The following is a 27601-nucleotide window of genomic DNA, read 5'->3' as shown; positions in this document are numbered from 1 at the left end:
GAAGGAAGGAAGGAAGGAAGGAAGGAAAGGGAGAGAATGAGGGAGTGAGGAAGAAGAGAGGGAGGGAGGAAGGAAGAAAGGAATGGAGGGAGAGATGAAGGGAGGGAGGGAGGGAGGGAAAGAAGGTTCCCTGGAAATCTATCTTTTGCTATTTTAGCATTTTGTAGATATGATTGTTCATATTGTTCATTTGGCATCTCTTACTCTTCACTGATATGGGTACTCTCTCAAATGGCACACATTATCACTTAACCATAACTTCTCGTCTTGTTTGATTTCCAGAGCATTGGGTTGACCTCAGTAGAGGATTTATGTGGAAATAAGGACATAAATCACCCAGGATGGAAGTGTAATTAGTATCATTGGAAACATCCAAGTAGATTTTCTGGATTAAATTTCTGATTTCACTAATACAAAAACTCCTGGCTAGGCAACTCCTCCTACCAAGCAGGTTACCATCTACTATATAACTTATAGTCTTACAGCATTGCCTGGGGTACTTACAAAGGTACGTGACTTGCCCCAGGGTCACACAGTCAGTGTGCATACTATGCTGTATATCTTATATGGAATAAATACATACACATATGAGTGTATAAATCTATGCATATACATAATAGGAATATCTTACAATTCCGGATACACACACACGGGGGAGGTTGTGTGTATACTGCTAGAGATTTTTCTCCTTTTTTATTGATTTTTTTTATTCCATGTCTACACCTATAGTCCATCTTGTTTCTTCCAAGATCAGGGAGGATGTCTTCACCATGACTCTTCTGAATTCGTAAATGACTACTGCATTAATTAGAGTTCCGATGTCTCATAAAATTATTACATTATCGTGGTCATTGTGAAAAGTTTTTCTTTTACTTCACTTTGCATTAGTATATAAAGAACTCCTGAATTCATCACATTTATCATTTTTAAGTGTTGTAGTATATTCTACTATATTCACAAATATATTAGTCATTCTTCATTTGAAGGGCACCAACTTTATTCCCAGTTCTTTGTTATCACATAAGAGAGAGTACATTTCATGTAATATTCATGGAGTTGAGGTGATATACCTATAGTTATTTCTGTAGACACACGTTAACAGGACAGAGGTGGTTTCATCAAGAGAATTTACCACTGAGCCTGGAAGGCATCCAATTAGTAAACTTCAAAGGAAAAGACAGTTCTTGATCTCTTCTTCCTTGTAGCTTGGAACTCTCTCCTGGATATCCCAGGAAGGGAAGAGGATCTCCACTCACTATCTGACCTTTACGCCTCCCAGTCTTTCACCCTCCACAGCCATGGCTGCAGTGCTTGTACTATGTCCTATAGATAAGCCAGAATCTGGATCTATAGCCCTTGGATGCCTCTTCTTATAGAATGCAAATTCCTTGATAATAGAGATCATTTCATTCTTTGTATTTGTATCCCCAAGTCTAGCAGCATGCCTGGTGTAGTCAGGACACTCATTAAACATTGGTGAATTGATTGATTTTGCTCTATATTTCTTTCCCTGCGTATAAGTAACTGAACATCCAGAGAAATGGACTTTTCAAGAATAGCTATCTCAGGAATTTGGGGGATCTCGGGTTCCTTAGTCAGAAGCTAATAATTTTAAGTTTTTTCAACTATAAAATTGGGATTATAATAGCACCCATCTCATTGGGTTATGAGGATTAAATAAGATAATGTTTGTAAGGCACTTAGCACAGAGCCTGGCACATCTTAGGTGTTGGAAAAATGCTGTTCCCTTTTCCCCTTAAAGATGATGATCACTCTGTATCCCAAAGAGATAATAAAAAAGGATGAAAGAACCTACTTGTACAAAAATATTTATTGCAGCTCTTTTTGTTGTGGCAAAGAATTGCAAATTGAGGGGATGTCCATCATTTCAGGAATAGCTGAACAAATTTTGTTACATATTGGTAATTGTAATGGAATACTATTGTGCTATAAGAAATGATAAACATAATTTCAGAAAAAGCTGGAAAGATCTGCAGGAACTGATGCAGAGGGAAATAAGTAGAACTGGGGGAACATTGTACATACGAACAACAATATTGGACAATGATTATCTGTGAAAACTTGGCTACTCTCAGCAATACAATGATCTGGGACAATCCTGAAAGATTTATGACTGGGGATGCTATCCACCTCCAGAGAAGGAACTGTTGTAGTCATCTTTCACATCAATGTATTTTTGGTTTTATTTTGGGGTTTTGGTTATGGATGGCTTTGCTCTTACAACAATGACCAACATGAAAATGTGTTTTGCATGACAATTAAAAAATTAAAATAAAGCCAAAAAAAAAAAAGATGATGACCACCACCACAAGTATGAATCCAAGAGAGGCAGTGGATTGCCAAATTATTTAGACCTCAAGAGAATTGTTTGAAAAATATGGAGTTAAAGTGAAAGTGAAATCTTATTTAGCAATCCTACAAAGTGTTTCATGTTTTAAGCAATATCTTACTGGGAGACTAAAAGAGTAATGTGTTACTATTCGAATTCTAAAGCTATGTCAAAGCATACCTATTAGTGTTGTTGTTGCTGTTTAAGCATTACTTAAATAGGAAGGAAATAAATTGCAGTATCATAACTAACCTACAAAACTTTCTTACCTCTTTGAGGAAGATCCTAGACCTGAGCCACTCTAAAGCTTTATATGCTTTCTCCTAGGACTCAGGGTTGGGAAAAGGGGAGGCAGTGATATCAAGAAAAAGAACCTAACCCTTCTCTTGAGCCCCAAACTGAAGACTTTTCAAGGGAGGGATGGCCCTGACTCCTGGCCAAATATGATCACACACATACATATACACAAATGTTGCTATATAAGTATTTTGGCATATATGGGGCCTTTCCTTTTATCTTTGACTTGTTCGCCATATACATCTTGTAGCAATATCATTGAGTCAAAGAATATATATAGCTTACTGACTTCTAATATAATACTAAATTATTTTCAATAATGATTACACTAAATTCACGATTCTACAAAGAGAAAATATGTTTTCGTTTCTCTGTTCCCACAGTCCCTCTAAAGTTTACCTTTTTTTTTTCCCTTTTGGAATCTGTGCCAGAACAATGAGTGTGGAACAAAACCTTAGAGATGTTCTGATTTGCATTTGCCTTATTCTTAGAGATTTGAAGAAGTGATATGTTGTGGCTGATAGCTTGCATTTCTTCTTTTAAACACTTACTCTTCATATCCTCTGCCCACTCCTTTCTCGTTTACGTGGATTTGCACCATTTCCCTGTTTGCCTCAGGTAGCAGACTTTTAGTCACAGGTATAGGTTGTAAAGTTTGTTTTTTCCCTCAGTTAGCAGCTTCTGTTCTTATTCTATCTGCTCTGATTTTATTTTTGCAGATGCTTTTTTTTATTTTAACCAATAGAAGTTAACTGCTTTAAATATTATCATTTCTGCCTTTAGTTTGGTTAAGAATGTTCTCCAATATTTCTTAATTGTGCTCTCTTTTTTAATGATTTGACCTTAGTTCATGTATCAACTTGGAACTTATTGTGGCATGTGGTATAAGATGTTAACAGATTAATTTCTGCCCAACAACTTTAAAATATTCTCAGAAATTCTGGAAAAATATAGAGTTCCCACCATATTGAACATTGTTTTATTTGTACTTTGGTTTTATTGGACATTGGGCTACTAAGTTAAACACAACATGTTTTTGGAAATATTTGTTAATTGACACTTTAAAGGCAAGAAGAATTGCCTGTTCTCTCATCTATCAGAAGAATATCTACTGATGGGAGGCAGCTGGGTTGCTCAGTGGATTGAGAGTCAGACCTAGAGATGGGAGGTCCTAGGTTCAAATCTGGCTTCAGACACTTCGCGGCTGTGTGACCCTGGGCAAGTCACTTGACCTCCATTGCCTGCCCTTACCACTCTTCTAACTAGGAGCCAATACACAGAAGTTAAGGGTTTAAAATAAAAATTAAAAAAAAAAAAGCAAGAGAAGAATATCTACTGAAAGACATTCAATGAAAGTACTGTGTACCTATGAGTGTATATAAAAGGGTACTAACAAGACACATTACCTTTTAGGAAACTGAAAAACTGGGATTTGTGGGATAGAAACCAATGAGAAGACATGGCTATAACAGATATCAAAATTTACAAGGAAAGGGCAATCCAGAATGAACATCAGTGCAGATGTGTGTTTGAGCCCTTAGGTAATCTCTGTCCAAAAGGAAGAATTCTTGCATATCATAGTTGACAGGGATAGGAAGGACTACACAAATCATCTTTTATAATGTTATAACCCCTTTAATTTTGCAAATAAGGAAACTGAGGCCCAAAGAGATAAAATTATTTTCCTAAGGTCATACTGATAGCATATTATAGGACTAGTATCCAATTCTCTAGTCATTAAATCTAGGGCTATTTAATTTAAAAAGTAAAATAAAATTTTAAAGATATCTTTTGTTTTCATATCAGCTAAATTTCCCTCTGTATTCCTCTTCCTTTCCCCTTGAAACATTTACCATGAGTAATAAAGAATAATTTTGAAAGAAAGCAACAGAATCAACAAAAAGTCAGCAAAACTGATCAATACTCTGAAAAAAATCTGAAAATATATGCAGTGTTCCACATGCATGGACCTTCTTTTCTTGCAAAGGAGTAGGGAAAAGTGCCTTCTCACACTGCTCCTTGGGGACCATGTTTGTTCTCTGCAATTTTGCAGTACTTTCAATTATTCTGGGGAGACTATTATTATATTACATTGTTGCAGCTATTGTATATTTTTATCTTGACTCTGCTTACTTCACTCTACATCAGCTTCCAAGTTTTCTATATTCAGCATTTTCATCATTGCTTATATTAATAATATTCAATTACATTCATGTAATAAATTTGTTTAGACATTCCCCATTTGATGGCCATCTATTTTGTTTCTAGTTACTTGCTACCACAAAAAGTGCTGCTAAAAATGTTTTGATCTATATTAGGACTTGATTTTCTTGGGCTATACCTAGTGGTGGAATCTCCAAATCAAATATATGTACCTTTTAGTTAATTTATTTGCATAATTTGATATTTCTTCCCAAATGACTGAACTATCTCTACCAACAGTGCATTAGTATGCCTATCTTCCCAGAACCATCCCCAAAATTGGCTATTCCCATCTTCTGTCCTCTTTAACAATTAGCTGGATATGAGCTAAAACCTCAGAGTTGTTGTGCTTTTATTAGTGATTTGGAAAAATCCTTCATATGGTTATTAATAGTTTCCAGTTTTTTGGAGAATTAATTGTTTATATACTCTGACAGATATATACACTTATATCTATGTATATGTGACTATGTGTACATATATAAATAATTGCATGCATATATGTGTATACAAATTGTTTCAATTATCTACATATATTGGATATCCAACTTATAAGAAATCCATATATTATAAAAATCTTTTCTCCCATTCAACTGATTCTAATGAAAGCTTTTTCAGAAGTATACATAAGTCCAAGGTATAAAATTAAGAAATAAAGCCATTGTAGGAAATGCAACCACCACAAATAAACCTACTTAGTTCACACTCAGCAGAAATATCTTAGCTCCTCCAAGTGGCTAGGGAGACAAATGAATAAAACCTCTAACTGGAATTGTCATAAGGTAGTGACTTAGTTTATCAACAAAACTTCTTTGAAATCAGCCTTCTTGTGTATCAAGTCTACTTTATTCTAACAGAGAAGTAATAATGGGGGCAGTCCAAAGGAATAGAGTTCTTCCCAACCTCTTGTCCAAGCTCTCCATCCGAGCTCTGGCTTAACTCTTCCTTGGTCTACCATATCATCTTTGGGATGAAAAGGAACATGCATCAGACTAACTTCTGACATCTCTTCTAGCTCTTCAATTTCCACAATTCTATGATATAAAGAATTGATCTTCCTAGAACTCTATCTTTCTTTTCCAAGTTTATATGTGCTATGACTTAGTGAAATACATAATTCAAATATTTGGGTTTGAAAACAAGCCATTTCAGATTTTCCACTATAGGACCTTTTGGGCTATAGGCTATGATGTGATGGTGATAATATAAGAGACTTACAACTAAGGAAGCAATAGTTAAATGGAAACTGAGAAATTTGTTGCTGGTGCTGTACACTATGGATAATCTGCCTTCAAAAAACTGAGAACTTAGTGTATTGTCTATGAGAATTTGATCCAGTTTAACAATCATTTTTAAAAGAATGTTCCTCAGTCACCCCACCCAATCCACAATGCTTTTGATCCAAGTCTTAAAAGTTCAACAACTTGGGTCCTTCCCAAAATTGTCATCTCTTTGCACCATCACTAGAAGATCTTGATCTCATCCAAATTGTACATCTAAGTTTAAAAAAGAAATGAAAAGAATAACAAAAAAAAAACACCTCCCTCTTCAACTTCCATAGCTGTCACAGCATCCCTACCAAAGTTTTTGACTGCATGAAAATCTCTAATTGTATTACACCACCATTTCCTGTTGGAAAATATGGTTTCCTGCTCCTCCCATTTTCATAGAATTAAACAGGGTTTTCCTGACTAAAATGGGTGTTGATTTCATAAGCCTGCCTGACAGATGGTATCAGATAGCATCATTCTCTTCAAGGTCCCTCCTGTATAAAAGATGGAGCCAGATGGTATTTGGGACATGGTATCCATGATTGTATCATTTCTCTTTATTTCATGAAGCATAGCTCTGAATCTATTATTGGCTGTTCTAAGAGCATAGGGGAGATCTTGGGAAAAGAGCCATAGGGTAACAGAGCATGCTGGAAACAGTGAATAATTTTTATTAAACCCAGAAATGTTCTCAATGTAGCTAGCTGAGATGAAAGTTACTACCATAATTACCAGACTATCATTTCTTGGAATGACACATACTGCCTGACCTATGATGTTCATACAGTTTGAGGAATCTATCAATTCACCTAAAGTCATTGCCATCTGTTTTCTTCTCTCTCCATCTTGCCTCTGTCTTGTTTTCTCCATGAAAGAGAAGTAAAGATGAATTGAAACAAACAAGCATCCAGTGCATCTTCTCTGCTATTGACTTGTAGAAACCATCAACAAGAAATCAAGTACCTTCTCCAAGTATAAAGACATTTGACCATGGCTAGAGGAAATCATGGAAACAGAAAAGAGCTATGTTGGAACAAGAAAATAAGAAGACATGACTTGACCTAGACTTCCAGGAATGCCTTTTATTTGAACCATGGGAGGCAGAAAGCCAAGACATCCATATCCAAAAGTGATTGTCTATCCATGGAGCTCAGATACCAGCACCACATGGAGCCAGCTGTGCGACAGAAGAGTGGAAGGAGCTCAGGGAAATTGGAGAATGGCCCATTCTCATTTTATATTCATCCACAGTCCTGGGTAGTGTAGATAGTTCTATGTCAGTTTCCAGACTTTGTGATAATTCATCTATTTGAATGTATGAAATCAATCTTTGGTTCCAAGCATGCTGGAACCATTAATCTTAATGACACACACCACATTATGCTGTTGGTTACATAAACCTTTGTATTGAATGCTGGAAAATTCATAGGATCCTAGATTCAGCTGGAAAAGACCTTAGAGTTCCTCCAGTCATACTTCTCATATTGAGGGTCAGGAAACTGAATCTCAAAGACAGCCATGCAGCAAATAGTTGTACTAGTATTTGAGTCCGAGGGACACCAAATCCAGTGGCCTTTCCACTACATCAGGCTCCGTGAAAGTAAAGTATCTTCCAAAGGTCAAAATAAGAGACTTCTCAAAAGATGTGAGATTTAATACATTCTTAAAGACCTGAGATAATATTTGTAGAGCATTTAGCGCAGTGCTTGACACATCATAGGTGCTTTACAAATACTTGTTGCCTTCCACTTTGCTCTTCCTCACATGGAACATGCCATTTCTCATCTATTTGCTTTTGTACTGGCTGCAATGCATTCCCTGTTCTTGCTCTCCCTCTTGGAGTCTCTTACCACACAAGCATCACCTTCCACTTGAAACCTTTCCTGATCATCCTCAGGTTCTAATACTCTCCCTCCCGTTCTTTTTGCACACATTCCATATTTGTTTACTTATTTCTACACTGTCTCTCCTGATTAAATGTGAACTCCTCAAGAGGTAGCACTGTTTCATTTTTGTCTTTGTATCTCCAGTGCTTGGCATATAGTCATTTTTAAATAAATGTTTGATTGACATAGAGGAGTAGAAGGAATTTATGTCTATTGTTTTCTTGGGAGATGGGAATTCCATGCTATACATTTTCATCTGCCACTAGATTCTTCCTGTTGTTCATTATTACTACTGATATACTACCCTATAGTAGTTCCTTCCATTCTTTATCAGCTGCATCTATATCAATTTTATTATACAGTGCATAACTGACAAGTTACCTGACTCCATGGGGTTATATAGCACAGAGAAGATTTGTCTAGTGCAGTGATGGGCAAACTACAGCCCACAGGCCAGATGCGGCCCCCTGAAATGTTCTATCCAGCTTTGACATTATTCCTAACCTGATGAATACAATGAGTAGGGTACGATACAATGAAAGTTTGAAAGAGTTGCCTTAGAAACAGACTGACAGATGAGCATTTCCTTTCCTTTGGCCCCCTCTTTAAAAAGTTTGCCCATCACTAGTCTAGTGACTTAACAACATGTTTATTGTGCCTTCTATAATTTTTAACTAGATATGTGAATTTCATTGTCACTTGACCCAATTGGTCCTCAGTTTTTTCCTCCTCTCTAAAATTAAGGGATTAGGATAGATCCCTTTCAGATCTGAGTCTGTAATTTTAATTCATCCTAGAGTTAAACTAGTGTCTCAGTGAAAAGACTTTGAAAAGAGTTTTGGGGTGATTTTTTGATGTGTCATAGAATCTTTCAGTTAGCTCTGTTCCCCTTTCAATAACCAATGGACAATATCCAATGCTAAACTGAACATTTCCTGATTTTCTATGTCAAAACAAGTCTATTGGAAAGGAATAGATTTCTCTTCCTTGGACATTACCCTGATTTTTGATACTATTTTTCTCATCATTTACTTGTTCCTGGATGCGTATTTTATACAAATTAATACAACAATTAATGAGCACTTACTGTACACCATCTAGTGGAACCATAATCCTCTTGAGTTGTTGCTACTAAGAATCAAGGACACTGGTTGTTTCTAGCTACTGAAATATTAGTCAGGATAGCATAGTGATGAAAGTACAGAATTTGAAGTCAGATGACCTGAGTTCAGAAGAGTGCTGGAGCCAACTCAGACTGGTTCAAGAACCCAGTTGTTAAATTTCCAGTATAAGTGTTTAAACTTTGAAAATAAATAAATACTACAAATCAGAACTTAATTTATTGTCTTATTGTTGAGGTTTAAGAAAAATCTCTTAACATCCCTTGTCCTCAGTTTCCTTATCTCAAAAATAAGAAGTTTAGATTAGATGATCTCTAAGAGGTCCCTTCCAGTTCACTTTTGCAATTTCCCACAGATTGTGAAATGAATAGTCACCCATTAGACATTCAGTAAATAATTGATGAAGGAATGTTATTTGAATAGCTTCTCAATACCAACCATGAAGAAGAAAATCTCTCCACACTGGAATTCTACCTCTTCTGCATCCATAATACAAGCAACATGATTATGGAGAAAAGAAGACTGGACCTAAAGTTAACAAATCCTTGGGTTCAAGTCCCACTTCAGATGCTTACTAGTTTTGTGGCACCAAAAAGTCAAAGAATCGAAGAATTAAAGCTAGACATTTTAAAGTCCTTTTACACCAATGTCCTCATTTTACAGATGAGGAAACTGAGACCCAAAGGAACTGAGCAACTTACCCACAAGTAGTTTTGTAGATAGAAGCTGGATTTGAATCCTGCTGCTCTGAATTCAAATTCAGGACTCTTTTACTGGTACTAATTCACTTTTCTCTGAGCAACAGTTTTGACTCTTTAAAATGGGGGTGTTAACACTGATAGCACCTATCCCACGGGCCAGTTGTAAGAATCAAAAAAGAAAATGTATATAAAATGCCTTTCCACCTTTAAAGAGATATGGAAATGTCAGCTGTTTTTATCATGTTAATAATGCTGGTCTGGATATTGGAGGTTCAGCCTTCCATAGGTTTCAGTGAGGAACAAGTGGTGGGTGGATGCCTTCCCTGCTTCTGCTTGTGATATTACTCTTGTAACAGCATAGTACAGTAGCCCAAAGGGAGTAATTTAGAACCAGAGCCAGGGCTTGGCCACATTCACTGCTCTCTTTAACAGTTCTCCAAGAAGGGTAGCTGCCACTACTTGCTAAAAAGTATATGAAAATTCTTTCCAAATTTCTCAGGACCCTGGCATTACTCAGCAGTAGGACTTAGGCTGAATCTATGCCTATTTGAGACACACATTATGCATGTACTCAATATGTAAAATACATTCTACTATATTGCCATGTGCCAGGACTCCAGGGCCTACCTATCAAGAGAGGGAAGAAAAACACTGTCTTCTGCTTTGATAGTACTAGTCTGCCAGAGACAATTATATTAATTAAATTATTCTAATTCTAAGCAGTGTTGCTCAGAGAGAAAGAAAATCCAAACGGGCAGAATTTTGTCCTGCCTTTGAAAATTTCTCTATCTCATGCATGCAAAGTTTAATAACAATTTATTGTATTCATAAACAAAGACAAAAAAATTAAAATTGTTACAGAGCTCAAGTGCAAGTTTACTTAACAATTCTAATTCATTTAGCAGAGCATTAGTCATTTACAATGGGAGAGCATCCTAAATCATTTAATCCTCTTCTATAACTCCCTACAAGGATTTTCCTTTTGATCTAATCAAAGTTAGATTGAAGACATATTTTTATTAACTGAAGTAATCAAAGATTTCTTCCTTATCTTAGGCTGATCACTGCTCTAATCCTTTAGGGAGGAAGCATTAATTCAAAATACAAGAGTTTTGGTATTTTTCCCCTGCATTTTTTCTTAATGGCATCTTAAGAGGGCAGGAGAAGGTGAGGAAGCATCTCCCGAGACACTCTGTGAAGCATGGCATGTCTACTTTCATAAGAATTTTCTAGTAGGGGAAAAAATTCAATAGAATGACCCGAATCCTCATTGGACTTCAAGAAAATTGGCTCCAATCTTATTTGTAGAGGATAAAAGTACCAAGAGAAAGGAAGGCCTAATTCTTATACTCTGACATAAACCCAAGGTGCTCTTCTCTGGGGAATAAGGTCACAGAAAGAATGTTCTACCTCTTGCTGGGTGACCCTCCCTCGAAATCCTCCTGATAGTCAGTTTGGATGAACTCCTGAAACAAGAGAGGCTGATCCAACATGTCAGAAACTCCCTGAGCCTCATAGAGTTGGCCTAGAAATTGGTTCCTTTGTGGATCCCAAAAATTCACCTTCCAGATCTGGAGACATAAACTCTGCGAGTGCTATTGTCCATTATAACCAGATAGGAACTAGGAATACATTTTTTAAAAAATACTGACAACTCATTTTGGGACCTCTACAAAGAACTCTAGTTTCAGTTTAAATCCAAAGAGACACTGGATGAATAGATTTTTAGGTTCAACTTCTTATAAGTAAGAGCAATCATTTTGGGATCCCACAAAGAACTCTGATTTTAATTTAAACCCAGAGAGACACACAGTGAATACAGTTCTCAGTTCTACTGCTTGTATATAAATATATGTATATATTTGCACATATATTTATATATATGTTTGTATATATAATATTTGTGTATATATAATATCTGTGTATATATGTATATATAACATATGTATATATAATATTATATATAATTTGTGTGTCTATTTGAGTGTAATATTTGTGTATATATAATATTTACATATATAACATATGTATACATATATAAACATATATATAAGCATGCTTGTATACTTGGTGTCTGTGAAAGCAAATACAATTATTTGCCAAATGATATGAAACAGCACTATAGTGAGATAAAAACACAATCTGGTATCACTGGGACAGTCTCAATGGAGGCACATGGAGTCCTACCTCCTAGGAAATTTTTGTCTTAGATGCTGAATGTACTTGTCAGGAGGTTGAATATACTTTTTATCAACCCTAACCCCCAAATGAACTGCACCATTTTGCTCCCCACCTCTCCACCCCTTTTTTTTTCATTTCCAAAGTAGGAGTCTTCCAATTATTACCAAATTTGGAATTGAAGTTAGAAATTCTGGGGTCCGGAACGAGGTGACCGAGGGGATTAGTTTTGTTGGCTTGCCTTGAAAAAAAAATCTCTTACTAATCTCATGTATTTATACTTGTAGTGATTACTTATTTTTTTGTGCTTGTATCTCTTGCATCTCTGGGTCAAGGACCATGGTTTTCTGCATATTCTTTAGCAAGGTCAGCATTTACTTGATTGTTGATTAATATTTTCATTGAGGAAGAGGAGGAGGATTGTGTTTATCTAACTCAGAAGATGTCCTTTTGCTCAATATAAAAGCAAAAAGGAAAGGGCTTTGTATTTTTCTCCCCGACAGAGCTGCCTGTAAGCCAGAGAGACAGTGCTACCCTTGCTGGCATTCCCCCTTGGAGAAGACCTTTTGCAATGTTGAGAATACTGGATATGAGTATAGAAGGGGTGTAAAAGGAATCAAGGAAGACCTCTACAGCAGAGAAGTGGTGCAACTACAAAAGTCCGAGCCCCCCAGAACATCTTTCTGCAAGTTAGTTCTTAGGTTCTGCTGGGACTCCTCCCACAAAAGAAAAACAACCAGCCATGTCCAATCCACATCCCTCAGGCATTTTCTGTGGGAGTGACAGCATTTGTTCACCCCACTTAAGGTCTAGGTATAGCTGGCATCCCAAAGAATGACCTATGATGAAAGAGTACATTCAGGTTCGTCAGAACCAGTCCTAACGTCACTCACCTTTTTACAGGAAGGTTATCAGAAAGGAACACACATCACAGAAGTTACTCATGGATATATGAGTTCTGTTCAAATCTTTCTGTTAAGAACCAGCCCACATGAGCAGTTTTAAATCCAAAAAGTCCTTTCATTAAGTCACAGAAGACTTCTAAATGGAGATTATCTTAGAGGTCACCTAACTCAAGCTTCTCGTTTGATAAATAAAGAAATAGAAGAACAAAGAGTTAAATAATTTGGCTTAGTTTCACATGGGTAGGAGGTGGCAAAGTCAAGATTCAAACCCAGGTTCTCTGATTCCAAATCCAGTGCTCTTTTATCCACACAAATATGTGTTTTCCTTGAAAATAATATAATCGGGTAAGAGAATAAGTCCATGAGTCTGGGTTGTTAGTAAGAATTCAGTGTTCTCATTAATCAGGGATCAATATAAGGATTTGGCTCATGCTAATATCAAATTTGATTCTTTGTCAGGACTTCTTTGTATCTTCTGCACTTAACACGGTGTCTAGCACACAATAAATGCTTAATGAATACTAATTCACTGACTATCCTCATTGTTAAACTTCTTGTCAGTAGCTGCCAAATGCAAGGCTTCCCTAAACTGGAGGAGGTATAAGTGGTCATATTTGTTGTTGAGATGTTTCACAGATGTCTAACTCTATATGACCCCATTTGGTGTTTTCTTGGCAATGATACTGGAGTAATTTGCCATTCCCTTCTCCAAAGTGGTCATTTATAGATAGAATAATTGTTTCTCTTTTAAAAAACACACACCTTCTGCCTTAGAATCAATATTAAGTTTTGGTTCCAAGACAGAAAAGTGGTAAGGGGTTAGGCCATTGGGGTTAAGTGACTTGCGTAGGGTCACATAGATAGGAAGTGACTGAGGCCAGATTTGAACCTGGAACCTCTCACCTCCAGGGCTGGCTCTCTGTCCATTGATCCATCTAGCTGCCCCTCAGAATAATTGTTTCAAAACAGGAATTTTGCCTGAATGAATAAAAAATAATAATAACAATAAAAAGCAAATATATGGAATCTTCATTCCAATTTCCCATGTCTCACTTGCTCATATGCTCTGGATCTTTTCTATACCCTGCCATAAAATGGCCCTTCTCACTTCATGCACTGAATGCAAGATCCTTGAGGGTAAGGACTATTTTGCTTTTCTACTTTTCCCCAGTGTTATTCATGATTCCTAGCACACAGTAGACATTTTATAGGTGCCTATTGAATTGAGCTCCCTATTTACCTACTCTCTGGAATCATTTCTCATTGTCTTCAGAATATTACTCTTGAGAGCTCTCCATGCTTTGTGAACTGATACCTCCTAAAGGATTTTAGCCCACGGGATGCTACCTATCCTAACTTTAAACCTTTTGAAACTTTCCCATCCAAAATCTCATGAATCTATTATATTATAAATAGCTTTCCTCTACTCTATCATGAATTCAAAGATGGAGTGGTTACTTTTTACTCCCCATAATGTAAAGTTCCCATCATTTCAATCCAAGGAACAAGTTCCTCCTAGAAGAATCTACTAATTACAATAATATGTTTTCTTAAAACAGATTGAGACATACTATTTCAACTGTTAAAATGACACAACAAATACTTGTATGCATCAATTTTCCCCATCAAATGGACTCTTACCAATACATTCTCAAAATTCTGTGAATCAGTATTGAGAGGAGCCATAATATTATTAATCAGCAGAATTGGGGCTTGATTAAAATCACCAACTTATTGGAAAAGGGAAAAGAGAAAAACAGTCACAAATTCTTTGTTAATGTAGAATCTCCTCTGTGTCATTTACATGAAACCACAGGATTTTAAAGCAGTTTCCAAATAAAGTTTCTTCCCATAACCCTCCCCCCCCCCCGGGACAATACCCCAGGGTCCAAAGTGCCTTGACTCTTACCCCATGCTCTCATGTTCTCAAAGTTGGCTGGGCAAGTTTCACATTGCCCAATAGTTTATGACCTACCATGTTGAGTGGAAAGGCTAGCCATTAAAAAACAAATCACACTCAAATGAGGATTGTTTTGGCACAAGGAAAAGCCATACTAGGAAAAACAAGCCAAATAGGTACCTTTATCCCTAAACAAACTAACCACAGCGAATCTGGATAAGAGCCATCCAGTTACCAAGGTTATTGTGAAAATCCTTCAACGTTTTCAGCACCACTTCTCAGCAAAGCATTTTTCTTAAATCTTTCAGCTCTTGGTTCTCCAGCATGCATAATCTTGCCAATATACACTATTCAAACCAGCAAAGAAAGAGGTATGGTAAACTTTCGTGATCATCTTAATTTAATGATCATGATTTTAACTTTAAGAAAATGTTACAAAATCCTTATTGATTTGGTTGATGGAATTATTAGGGTTAACATTATGAAGTTAGACTTAGAAGTCCTCACAATTTTAGCAATTTTTAAATTAAAAATATCTGGGACAGGAGTCAATGGGTTTGGCTACACATGCCAAACATCTGGGTGAAAGCTGGAAATTCTTTAATTTTTCTTCTGTTTTAAGAAAAGTTTTTATTTTAAATTTCAGATGTTTTGCCTACATAAGACCCAATATTTGTTTTCATCTAGATGTTTATCATCTAGCATCCTGTAGGCCTGACTGAAATAAGAATTATAATCTTCAAATTAACAGAATTATAAAAGTTCTTCCCATACCATTTCTCTTCCCCTCAATGTAGATAGAGGACCTTTATAGAATAATATTGGGATAAGCTGGTATACATTGAAATTTATTTATCTTTATAGCATCTTCTCCTCATGAAAGTTCACAGAACTGAAAAAATATATATTTTTCACACAGTAGCAAAAATGAACTCCCTCTTTGTGAAAGTATAGTTTGATGAAAGGGAAGAAAAAATACAAATTTAAAGATAGATTGAATTTTTTACTTACCAAACAAATTTTATGATTTATTTCTGTCCATTTTTCCAATGGGATGACTTCCCAGGGAAAGTAACAGATTTTTTTCTATAAATGAAACACATTATCAATATAATTAATGAGGTAAATGAGTTTTTTAAAGTAGGAAATGACCAAGATGTAGACTCATAGTGAATTCAATGCTGTAAAGAGTAAAAATACTATGTAAATTATATAAAATATAAAAATACTATGTAAAGTATATTTAAAAAGAGTAAAAAATAACTATGTTATCTTTGAAGTCTTGCTTTATAAGTTGAACACGTGAGGGAATAATGGTTAGGAAATGAGAAACAAACCCCATCAAATAGAACAAACTAAACTACATGTATAACCTTTCAGATAAAGTTTAGGATTGGGGAGAGGAAAAATATTAATATGCCATAAATTTTGACAAGTTGAAAACAAATTAACAAAATTGGGGGAAGGAAACAATGCAGAAAATAATGTAAAAATATACTTGGAAAGTTTAAAAAATATGAAAATTATAAAAGTAGGTTTTCAGAACCTGTATAGCATGTACAACAGGGGAAATGATATAAAAATATCCTTATGTTTAGATATTAGGAAATGACTGAGACAAGAAAAATTGTACCATTCTCTGCTAACAAAAATAAATAATAAAATGAGAAATGGGTAGAAAAACAAATTTTGAAATTAAAACTTTGGAAATTAAGATTTAACTTAACTATAAAAAAGGGAGAATAGTTTCAGATTGGTTTTAAAAAACATAAGCAACTTATGTTTCTACCTGATGTATAGGGACACATGCAGACTTAAACTGAGAGAATGTAATAACATTTATTATGCCTCAAATGAGACAAACAGAAATTGCAATTATGATTTACATCAAGGGAAACAAACAGGAAAAAAACTTTAAAACAATAGAAAAGGGAACAGTATCAATATTCAAAATGTATTCACTGAAAAACATAGCAATTAAATGATTTTTAAGTAGGCTAAGTGAAAAGTAAAAAGACATATTGTAAAGTACTAGTAAAAGGAGAATTTTGTGTTCTTTTTTCAGAATTTGACAAACTGGACAGAAAAATAAGGAAGAAGAAAATAGCAGATTTGAACTGAATGTTGAAAGCCAGATTTGACAGGCAAGGACAAAACTGAATAAGAATTTTATTACATGTATTTTTCAGGGTTTTTGCAAAAATTTCTATAATAAGGAAGAATGCTCCATGCACAAGATAAACTTAAATTAATAACAGCAGATCCCAAATATATATTTTATAAGCCATAATTCAATAAACATAATCATAAATAAGAGAAATAGAAATCCAGACATGCAGAACTAAATGGAGAGTAAGAAAAAAATCTATGACAAATGGTAGATGGGTCAAAGACCAAACAACAAAACTATATTAAAGAGCATATAATAACTATATAACATGCCAACATTTATGGGATGCTGCTAAAGCAGTCCTAAAAGATAAATTTATATTCCTGAAATTTCATATCAATATGACAAAAAAATGGTGAACAAACTGAAAGTACTTTAAAAATGGAAAAATCTACAAATTAATATCCCCAAACAACCATAAAAAAAGGAAATTTTGAAAATTTAGGAAGGGAAAGAAATGGAGTTGTCAAAAATTCATCCATTCAACACTACATAGTTTTAGCAGAAGAGTTCTGAAGGGGTGAGTATGTAACACTTCACCACATGGTTAGGTCATTGTGCAACACATAGAACACTCCTTAAACTTCACATGTACATATGTAAATAGTAATACACACACGTAAGAGTGAAGGGTTTCTCTGTCCATGACTTAGAGTTTTCTCTTACTTTGGTTCAGACACCTTTCCACTCAACCCACCATTCATTTTCAAAGCATTGTATACATGTACATGCTTCTTCATTAACCCTTAGTAATAGTCTGTACTGACACATAGGAAGAGAATAGTTAGTTTTGATTAGCTAGATTAGGGACAGAAATTGCTTTGCTAAATACTGTACATAGTTTAAATCTTTAGTTTAACTAGTGCATTTAGCTGCTATAATGATTACTTATCTTACTAATACTTTCTAACATAGGCATAAATGTATTAACACCATAATATTACTAACACCTAGTAAGTTTGTATCTATTCTTTAGAAAGTTGCTGGGAATTTTTTTTCTTAGATGTGACATTTTGTTGTTAGTTCATGTCGATAGAAAGTTTCATAGTTAAAGTTTATTCCTGCATGTTTGGAATTTTAGCAATAAGTCATTGGTTTGAATGTGTTATATTGTTACTTTGTGTTTAACCTTTTCCTTTCTATTTAAAATTTTCATTAAAAAAAAATATCTTTTGGTAATTTGACTAATGAAAACACTTTTCAGAGGCAACAAACATTTTATATAAGACAGATAGATGGAGGCAGGACAGAGATCATTAATAAAACAAAAAATTGGAAGTGGAAAATCATAACTAATTGAGAAGATATAAAGAAAATGACCAGTAATCATTATGGAAAAGAAAAACATTTATTTAAACACATACATATAGAAAGCACTGTGCTGAACTCTGGGAATAGAATTTTTAAAAGTAATGTTTTCTTGCTTTCAAGAAGCTCACATTCTAATGGAGGTTATATAATTATATGCCAACAACACTGAAATTTGAATAAATATGTTAAAGGCTACAAGGAACTAGACATCTTAAATTATCTTTCATGTTTTTAATTCAATCATTTCATATACTAACTATCATTGGGAGGGGGTCCTTCATTAGAAAGATTTATAAATGAGTTCTATCAAACATATAAAGAACAAATAATCCCCATATTGGGGCAGGGGGAGTGTATGTGCATGTGTGTGTGTGTGTGTGTGTGTTTATGTGTGTTTTAAATAGAAAAAGAATGCATTTTAGTAAATACTTTTGGTGGGGTATGTCCTCCTATATTCAAGCCATGGAAAGATAAAGTAGAAAATAAATATAGATCAATATCACTAATGAATATTGATGCAGCAATATTAAATAAAATACTGGCAAAAGACTATGGAAATGTTTTCAAAAAGTTATCCATTTTAACCAAATTAGATTTGTTTTAGGAATGTAAAAATAGTTCAACATTAGGTCAGCAATTATCAGAATAAATCATCAATAACAAAAACAACTGACAGCTTATGATCCAAATTATTATGAATAGAGGGGAAACTCCAGTAAAATACAGCACTTATTCATGTTTTTAAAAAACACAAAAAGTGGGCAAGAATAAAAGGATATTTTAATGTAAAAAAACATATTGAGAATAAGATCTAGAATTATTTTTTTAAGCCCTTGTACTTCGGTGTATTGTGTCATAGGTGGAAGATTGGTAAGGGTGGGCAATGGGGGTCAAGTGACTTGCCCAGGGTCACACAGCTGGGAAGTGGCTGAGGCCAGGTTTGAACCTAGGACCTCCTGTCTCTAGGCCTGACTCTCACTCCACTGAGCTACCCAGCTGCCCCCAAGATCTAGAATTATTGCAAGAACAAAATGCCAAAAACTATTTCAGTAAGATCAAGGTGAAATACACATGTTCATACATAAAAGTAGAATATTTGGAACTGAGGGGGAATATCAATTAACAATAAAAGTACTTACAGAAAAATGGTACAAAACAACAAAAAATACCTATCCCACAGTCCCATTAAATTGTTTTAAATTGCTCTTTCTGGAATGCTTTAAATTCAAGCTCTAGATGCAAGCTCTAGGTTGAGAAAAAATGAGATTTTTTCTGAGCCCCTCTGACTTCAGAAAAAGTAGAGATTTTACTCAGAACAAGAAGTTACAACAAAAAAGTAAGAAAAAATAGTGCTTCAAAATATTCATATGCATAACACTCTCCCCCTCTGATGTTACTCTCTTTACATCCAACTCCTAATGAGCCAAAACTCCAAAGGCAGCTACTAGTACTTTTTTGGAACTCTAGAAATAATCCTAAGAAGGGAGGTTCCTAATACCTCGTACATGAGCCCCCATTGACATAGTAATCAGTCAGGTAATTTGCTTTTTGGCAAAAGTATTTACTAAAATAGTATTGCAAGAATAGTAGTTATATAAGCATTCCCCTATGTGGTCTGGGGTTTACTCTGCTACAAACTTAAACAAGATTTACAGAAAAAATGGACATGAACTTAAAATATAAAAGAAAAAAGGCACAAAAGTAGAGAATGCATGTGGCCAATGGGTAACTCACAATTTCTGGTTCCTGGAAGTCTTTTTCTACCTTTGTAGAAGTCTATAAAGTTTCCTTTTAGTGTGACACTCTGTCTGGTTGTGACAATTGGTACCTTTGTAGATTCTATTGCTGTCACTTCTCTCCAGTAAAAGAAGTCTTGTCTCCCTGGATCTGTCTTTGCACACATGACTATTGTTCCTGGGTAGAAATATTGTCTCCTGTTGGCCAGATCTCTGATATCTGTATGATGAACTAGTACTAATGTAGTCTCTCTGATGACTTGGTGAGAGAATGGGTAAAAAGGGGAAAAGAGAGAGAGAAGGGAGAGAGAGAGAGGGGGAGAAAGAAAGAGAGGACAGATACAGAGAAACAGACAGAGAAGGGGAGAATGACATAAACAAACAGATGGAGAGAGACAGAGGCAGAGAAAGAGAGAATGACAGAAATACAGAGACTGAAAAAATCTCCCTTAAACGGAGAGACATTTCTTCTCAGTCTCACTCTAAAACTTGAACTCAAATCCCACAAACTAGAACTATTCCATCCTTATTCTCGTTTACTCTTTGACTGGCTCCCTACTGAATTTTCTTTAGCTACATAAAGCCTCCAGAAATGGGATTAACTTGATGGGTTTAAAACAATCAGTTTGACCTAATCAAAGAGGTTTATACCTTAGAAAGCGATCACAGAGTATAGACTATCTTATTAGCACAATGAAAACTTCAAATTTTTCACTGATTAATTGAAATGAGGTACATGGATTTCCTCTCTCTGACATTTGCATTTTCCAAACTGCAGAAAACATAGACATCATCATTCCAGGTAATTAGCACAATTCCAAGTAAGCACTTTAAAAATGCTTCTTGACTTGACCTGACTTGACTCCGGGGTAAGAAAAGGCAGACTGCTCTTCCATATTCTAATCCATCTATTTCTATTTCAATCCATCTGGCTTGCAAAAATGTATTACTGTTCTATACAAACAAGTTAGATGTAGAAAAGATCATTATGAAGTGTTGAGATGTCCTCTTAAAGGATGCTTTCAGGAACCTACTGTAGCTTTTGTTTCAACAGATTTTGTTCTAAGTATTAAAGACTAATCATGTGTACTTTTTCTGATACTATTTTCTTTTAATACTGTTTTAATCCTAAGGAAAACTGACTCCAAATTTACAAATGTATGGGATGTGTCTTCATGGTAGCCAAAGGGTAAAAAAAATCAGCCTTAAAATAAAATAGTTTTAGTCTGTCACTTTTAGGTGAGGAGAAATAATGATATCTTCAAAAACATCAAACTCCCAACTTTGTGGAGTCTTTTCTCCAGGCCTTCCCACTGCTCTCATTGGACCCATTCATGGTAGATTCATTATTCAAATGGGGTGCTTAGAACCACAATCATGGCTTTAGGATATTTTTTACAATAAGTAGCCTATTAACAAAGGATATGAACACAATTTCTAAAAGAAATATAATCTATCAACAATCTTCTGAAAAAGTGTTCAAAACATATAATCACTAACTTGCATAAATACAAAATTACTACATATATAACCTCAATAAAGTCACTGAATCTCTCTGGTTTTCTCAGTTTTCTTATCTGTAAAATAGTATCTGAGGTATGTGTCAGCTCTTGAATTATGTTACTATGAGCCTCCAAACTCTAAAGGAAGACCTTAAAGTGTCCTTCAAACTAATGAAAATGATAAAAGTTGGAAAAAAACTTATTGTGGATGGGGCAGTAGAAAAGTAGATCCATGGGTGAGACTGTGAATTGTTCTGATAATCCTGAAAAGAAATATGGAACTATTCAATAAAAATAATAAAATTATTCATGCCCTTTGACTCTATTATGCTACTATGGGATACATACCCCAGGGAGGTTATAAACATTTTAAAAATCTAAACAAAAATAATCAAAACTGTACTATTTGTAAAAGCAGAAAGTGAGGGAGAAAACAATATTCCCAGTAATGACAGGATAGTTGGATAAATGGTGGCATATGTATATAATGGAATACCATTTTATTATAAGCCATGATGGACACAAGGAGTTCAAAGAAATATGAAGAGACTATGAAGGGAAGAAGAATGAAAATAGTTCTAAAGGGATAACACAGGCATTTTCATAGGTACAAAAGAAAAATCCATATACAGACTAAAAGTTGTTCATTCTCCATTTTTGGAGAGGACCAGTTATCACAGTGTTATAGGAAAATAGGGAATGATGAGTAATGTCTTGACTTGAAAATGAATTTGATTTAAATGAGGCAGAGTTACACTTCCAAGTTACTATCTTCCAAAGTCATCAATATGTACTGGCCAGACAAATGTCAGGATGACAAGCGATAGCCCAAGATGCTTTGAATGCTCTTGGCCTCTTTGATATCTCACCGAGCTCTAAGCACACCAAAGTGCCATGACTTTTGGAACAAATTGTTCTCATTTAAACATTCTACTTAGGGAAATCTTCACATGCTTGAGGTAGACATCCCCTAACTCTTCAACAGGCTTGAGACTTTTTGGTTATCCTCAACTTGGTTTGGCCAATCTGACCACTTTACAGATTACAAATAGAAAAGGAGGGAAGAAAACAAGCATGTGTTAAAAAAACTATTTATTGAACTAGAAAAAATAGTAAAATTCATTTGGAAGAACAAATGGTTAAGAAAATCAAAGGAATTAATTTAAAAAATGTAAAGGAAAGAGGTCAAGAAGTACCAGATTGTAAACTATACTATAAAGCTGTAATTCTCAAAGCTTTCTGGTCCTAGCTAAGAAATAGAAAAATAAATCAGTGGAACAGAGCAGATAGACAACAAACAGTGGTAAAGGAGTATAGTAATTTTGTATTTGACAAAAGTAAAAATCCAAGCTTGAATTTGAATTCACTATTTGATAAGAATTGTAGCAAAAAAATGAAAAAGCAATCTGGCAGAAACTAGGTATGGAACATTTTCCATAATTTGCCAAGAGAAGATCAAAATGGATACATCAAATAAAGACATAAAGGGAAATTTCCTAAGCAAAGTAAAACATAAACATGTTACCTTTCAGATTTATAGATAGAGAAAGAATTTATGCATAAGCAAAAGAAAGAATTAGAAGATATAAAATAATAAATTTGAATATATTAAATTTAAAAGGTATTTCACAATTAAAACTAATGTAACCAAGATTAGAAGGAAAGCAAAAAAAAATGGAAGTGGGGGGATTTTATAGGCAGGGTCTTGGACTGAGGTCTCATATCTAAAATACATAGAGAATTTTGTCAAATGTATAAGAATAGGAGCCATTCCCCGGTTGACAAAGGATGAAAAGGATACGAATGGAGTGCTTTAAATAAAGAAGTAAAAGTTGTATAGGTCCATACGAAAAAAGTTCTTAGTCTTTATTAGTTAGAGAAATGCAAATCAAAACAATTCTGAAATATCATCATATATCTATCAGATTGGCTAAAATGATAGAAAAAGGTGGGGGCGCAACATGACAAATATTGGAGGGGATGTGAACAAACAGAAACACTGTTAGTGGAACTGTGATCCAACTGATGCATCCATTTTGGAGATCAGTCTCAAATTGTGCCCAAAGAGTTATAAAACTATGCATGCCTTTAGTCCCAGCAATACCACTATTAGGTGTGCTTCTTAAGGTGATCAGGGAAAAAGGAAAATAATTTGTGTTCTAAAATATTTGTAGCAGCTCTTTGTGATGGAAAAAAAAACCCGAAAATTGAGGAAATGCCCATCAATTAAGGAAAAGGTAAACAAGTTGTGGCATATGATTGTAATTGAATACTAATACAATATAAAAATAATGTACAGGCTTATTTTTTTAAGTCATGGGAAGACTTAAATGAAATTATGAAGAGTAAAATAAGCAGAACCAAGAGAATATTATATACAGCAACAGAAATTTTGTTTGAAAAATAACTTGTATATGTCCATCTCTGGAGAAAGAACTGATAAATAAAAACATAACAAGACAGTTTTATATATACCTTTCCTTTTTAGCAAATGATGAGATGTTTTAGTGTGGGGAGGAGAGAGATGGAGGGAAATGCCTGGGATCTTTAATGTAACATAGATTTTAATAATGATAATAAAAATTCTGTGCTAGAAACTATGCAAAATGCTTTATAATAATTATGTCTTTTGATACAATAATCCTGGGAGGTAGGTACTGTTATTATCTTCATTCTAAAGATTAGTTAATTGAGGCAGAGGTTATTTGCCCAGACTCACATAGTTAGTATCTGCAGCCAGATTTAAATGATTATTATCAGATACTTGGTAGTATATATACCAAGATGTTTCTGCTCCTATACTTTGCCTAAAATGGCATTATAAAGTAATCATTTAAAAAAGAAAAAAAATTGTAAAAAAAATAGTTGTCACAAAAGCAAAAAAAAAAAAAAGTTCTCCAAAATCACAGCAGGTTTTAATAATCACACTTTTGTAATGGAAAAAAAAACCTTCTTCCAAAAACAACATAGAGTTTTTCATTATTAGGAAAAACCTCAGTGAGTGGATTTCTCCTTGAATTCTTTTCTTTGTAACCTTTTATTACTCTTTCTATTTTTTACACTAAATAATATAGAGTATACTAGCTGTCTATCAGTTATTTCTCATTTTCACAACCTGAAGAGCCCACCTTCCTTTGAGGAGGTGATACATTTAATTTAGATGAATATAAAATAAAATGTATTCTAAACAGGCTGGATGGCTGGATTCAAAAGCAAATGGTTCAAAGTCAACCTGGTGAAAGATCTCCAGAAGAGTTCCCTGAGAGATATGGCCCTGTGCCACTTTTACCAGTAAATTAAATAAAGGCATAGATGACATGCTCATCAAATTTGCAGATGACAAAAAACTGAGTGGGGAGGGGACTAAGTAACATACTGAAGGACAAAGTCAAGATCCAGGGGGATCCAGATGAGAGTACTGGACTAAATCTAAAAGAAGATATTCAGTAGGAATAAACATAAAGTCTTAGGTACATTGGGGCACAAAACACACACACACACACACACACACACACACACACACACACACACACACCCCTTTACAAGTAGAAGACGAGAGAAAAGATTAGACATAAATTGTTCTAATAAAGATATAAGTGAATTGAAAGCTTAATAGGAGTAAGTTGTATAATGTAGTAGCCAAAAAGCTCATGTAATTTTGAGCTGCATTAAAAGAGATGTATAGCTTCCATAAACAGAGTGGAGATGGTCCCACTGTACTCTGCCCTCAATCAACCTCATCTGAAGTTTTATGTTCCATTCCAGTTGCTATGGTTCAAGAAGGATACTGGTCAACTTAAGAGAATTGAATGGAGGGCAACCAAGATGGTAAAAGTTCCTGAATTTAAGTCATATGAAAAGCAGTTAAAGAAACTAGAGATGTTTAGATGTGAGATGACTCAAGGAGATGTGGCATCTGTCTTCAAGTGTATGAACGACTATCATGAAAGAAGGATTAGACTTGTTCTTTTTGGTCCCAGAGGATAGAACAAGAAACAATGTGTGAATGTTGTAGAGACCAGTTGAGGCATGATGTCTGGAAATTTCTTTCTATTTAGTGTTGTCCAAAAGTGGAATGGGTTACCTTAAGAGGTGGTAGCTTCTCCTTCCTTAAAAGTCTTCAAACAGACTTAAAAAAAATTCATCCAGAATATTATAGTGGAGATTCCTTCATGAATGTGTTAAACAATAAGGCCTCTAATGTTCCTTCCAACTTTCAAATTCTGGGATTCTTTGGCAAAATCCTTTACACATTTGTTCTGTATATTCTTTATTTCTAATGCATTGCAACCTGCCTGAAAATGCCATGTTGATCTGCCTTGACTTTTGTTTTGTTTTTGTTTTTGTTTTTTAAACCCTTGTACTTCGGTGTATTGTCTCATAGGTGGAAGAGTGGTAAGGGTGGGCAATGGGGGTCAAGTGACCTGCCCAAGGTCACACAGCTGGGAAGTGGCTGAGGCCGGGTTTGAACCTAGGACCTCCCGTCTCTAGGCCTGACTCTCACTCCACTGAGCTACCCAGCTGCCCCTGCCTTGACTTTTGGATGATACTCAGCTTCAATTGCTAAGAGACAATAAATAGTGTTCCAATACTTTGTCAAATGACACCAAAATTTCATCAGTGTTGTTTTGTTTTTTAATGGACCTTTATTTGGAGGAGAAATTTAAGGTCATAACAAGAAGTTCAGTGTTTTGCAAATCTTCTTCAGGGTTAAATGTGGATCAAGTTCATTGTCCATTTTCAAGGCCTGTATATGATCTATAAACTAATGGATGAGTTCTATGGGCTCATGAATTTAGAACTGGAAGTGAATTTGAAGACCATCTAATTCATAAAATTCCTTATTTTTATAGATGAGGAAACAGAGATGCAAACAGCTTAAGAAGTTTATCCATGGTGATAGAAGCAGAGCTACTAAAGTACTTGAATAAAAGTTCTCTGCTTCCATTATTCTTTTTCTTAAAATATTCCAAACATTCAATTACCTTAATCTGGATCCTCAAATAGGTTCAACCACTTAAGCATCATTCATAGCCAGGACTGTGTTTTTGTTTTTCTTTGTAGAGCTGAGTATAGAGCCCAACATATGGTAAATATAAATATAAATAAATTATTGTTGACTGATTCAAAGCTTCAGTATAACTTATTTTATTTCATTTTCCTTATATAAAGCAGGTTGAGATGATAGTTGGGACTCATCACAGATTGATAAAGGAACAATAGTCATGCTTTTTTGGGTTTAACAGTCAAAGAATAATATAGAAAGCAATGGCAAGCAGGCTGGGTTCAAAGTTCAGCTCTAGCTATTTTACTATGAGGAAATTTTTTTTCCTCTATTTATCAAGAAGTGTGTGTAATACTAGTCACCTGACTTCTTAGGAGAATAGTAAGTAAAGAATTTTGTACACCCTAGAAGCATATAAGGATCGATATTACTATTATTATTTCTTTTTTTTATTTATCCATCAACCCTCACAATGGAGGGATTATTCAGGAACTATTCAGATGTTTGGTTTACTTGTTAGGACAGCAATAACTAGCTTATTTAGGGATACATATTCGAATATAGAGAGCAAGGGAAAATTACCAACATTTGGGGGACCAGTCTTGTTTTTCTATTTATATCCCCAGAATTTAGCAGAGTAGTTCCCACATTGAAAGAACTTAATAAACAAATTTTAATTTATTCACTTATTTTGCACATAAGAAATAGCTCAAAAAGGGAAACTAAATTGTTCATGGTAACATAATTTCAGAAATGGGATTTGAACCCAGGTCTTTCATCCCAAAGTTTGTTAAAATATACATGCTCTCTTTCAGTCAGTAGAATGCAAAAATTCAAGACTGTGTCTCTAACTAAGCACTGAAAAAAATGCTTCAGATACCTGTAAAATTTCTTCCCCTTTGTCTTTAAGAATGAGAAGGAGGAGTTCCGGGTTAAGATGGCGGCAGAGTAAGAAGCAGCTCTTAACCTCTCCTGACCAAAACACACAAAACTCCTCAAGGGGACATAAAAACAAGTCCAGACGAACGGAGGAACCCCACAACAGGGCACAGCGTGGAAGGTACGT

At 34.8% G+C, this 27601-nt stretch overlaps 1 long non-coding RNA gene across 1 annotated transcript; it reads left to right on the top strand.

The window, feature by feature from the left end:
- The first annotated feature begins 15130 nt into the window (after nucleotides 1–15130).
- On the top strand, nucleotides 15131–16934 carry LOC123236448. Its single transcript, XR_006505425.1, has 2 exons — nucleotides 15131–15182; nucleotides 16877–16934. It is a non-coding gene; the product is annotated as an uncharacterized LOC123236448 (long non-coding RNA).
- The last annotated feature ends 10667 nt before the right edge of the window (nucleotides 16935–27601 follow it).

This window comes from Gracilinanus agilis, chromosome 2 (genome assembly GCF_016433145.1).
Source record: "Gracilinanus agilis isolate LMUSP501 chromosome 2, AgileGrace, whole genome shotgun sequence".
NCBI classification, from domain to species: domain Eukaryota; kingdom Metazoa; phylum Chordata; class Mammalia; order Didelphimorphia; family Didelphidae; genus Gracilinanus; species Gracilinanus agilis.
This window is presented reverse-complemented; position numbering and strand designations above follow the sequence as displayed.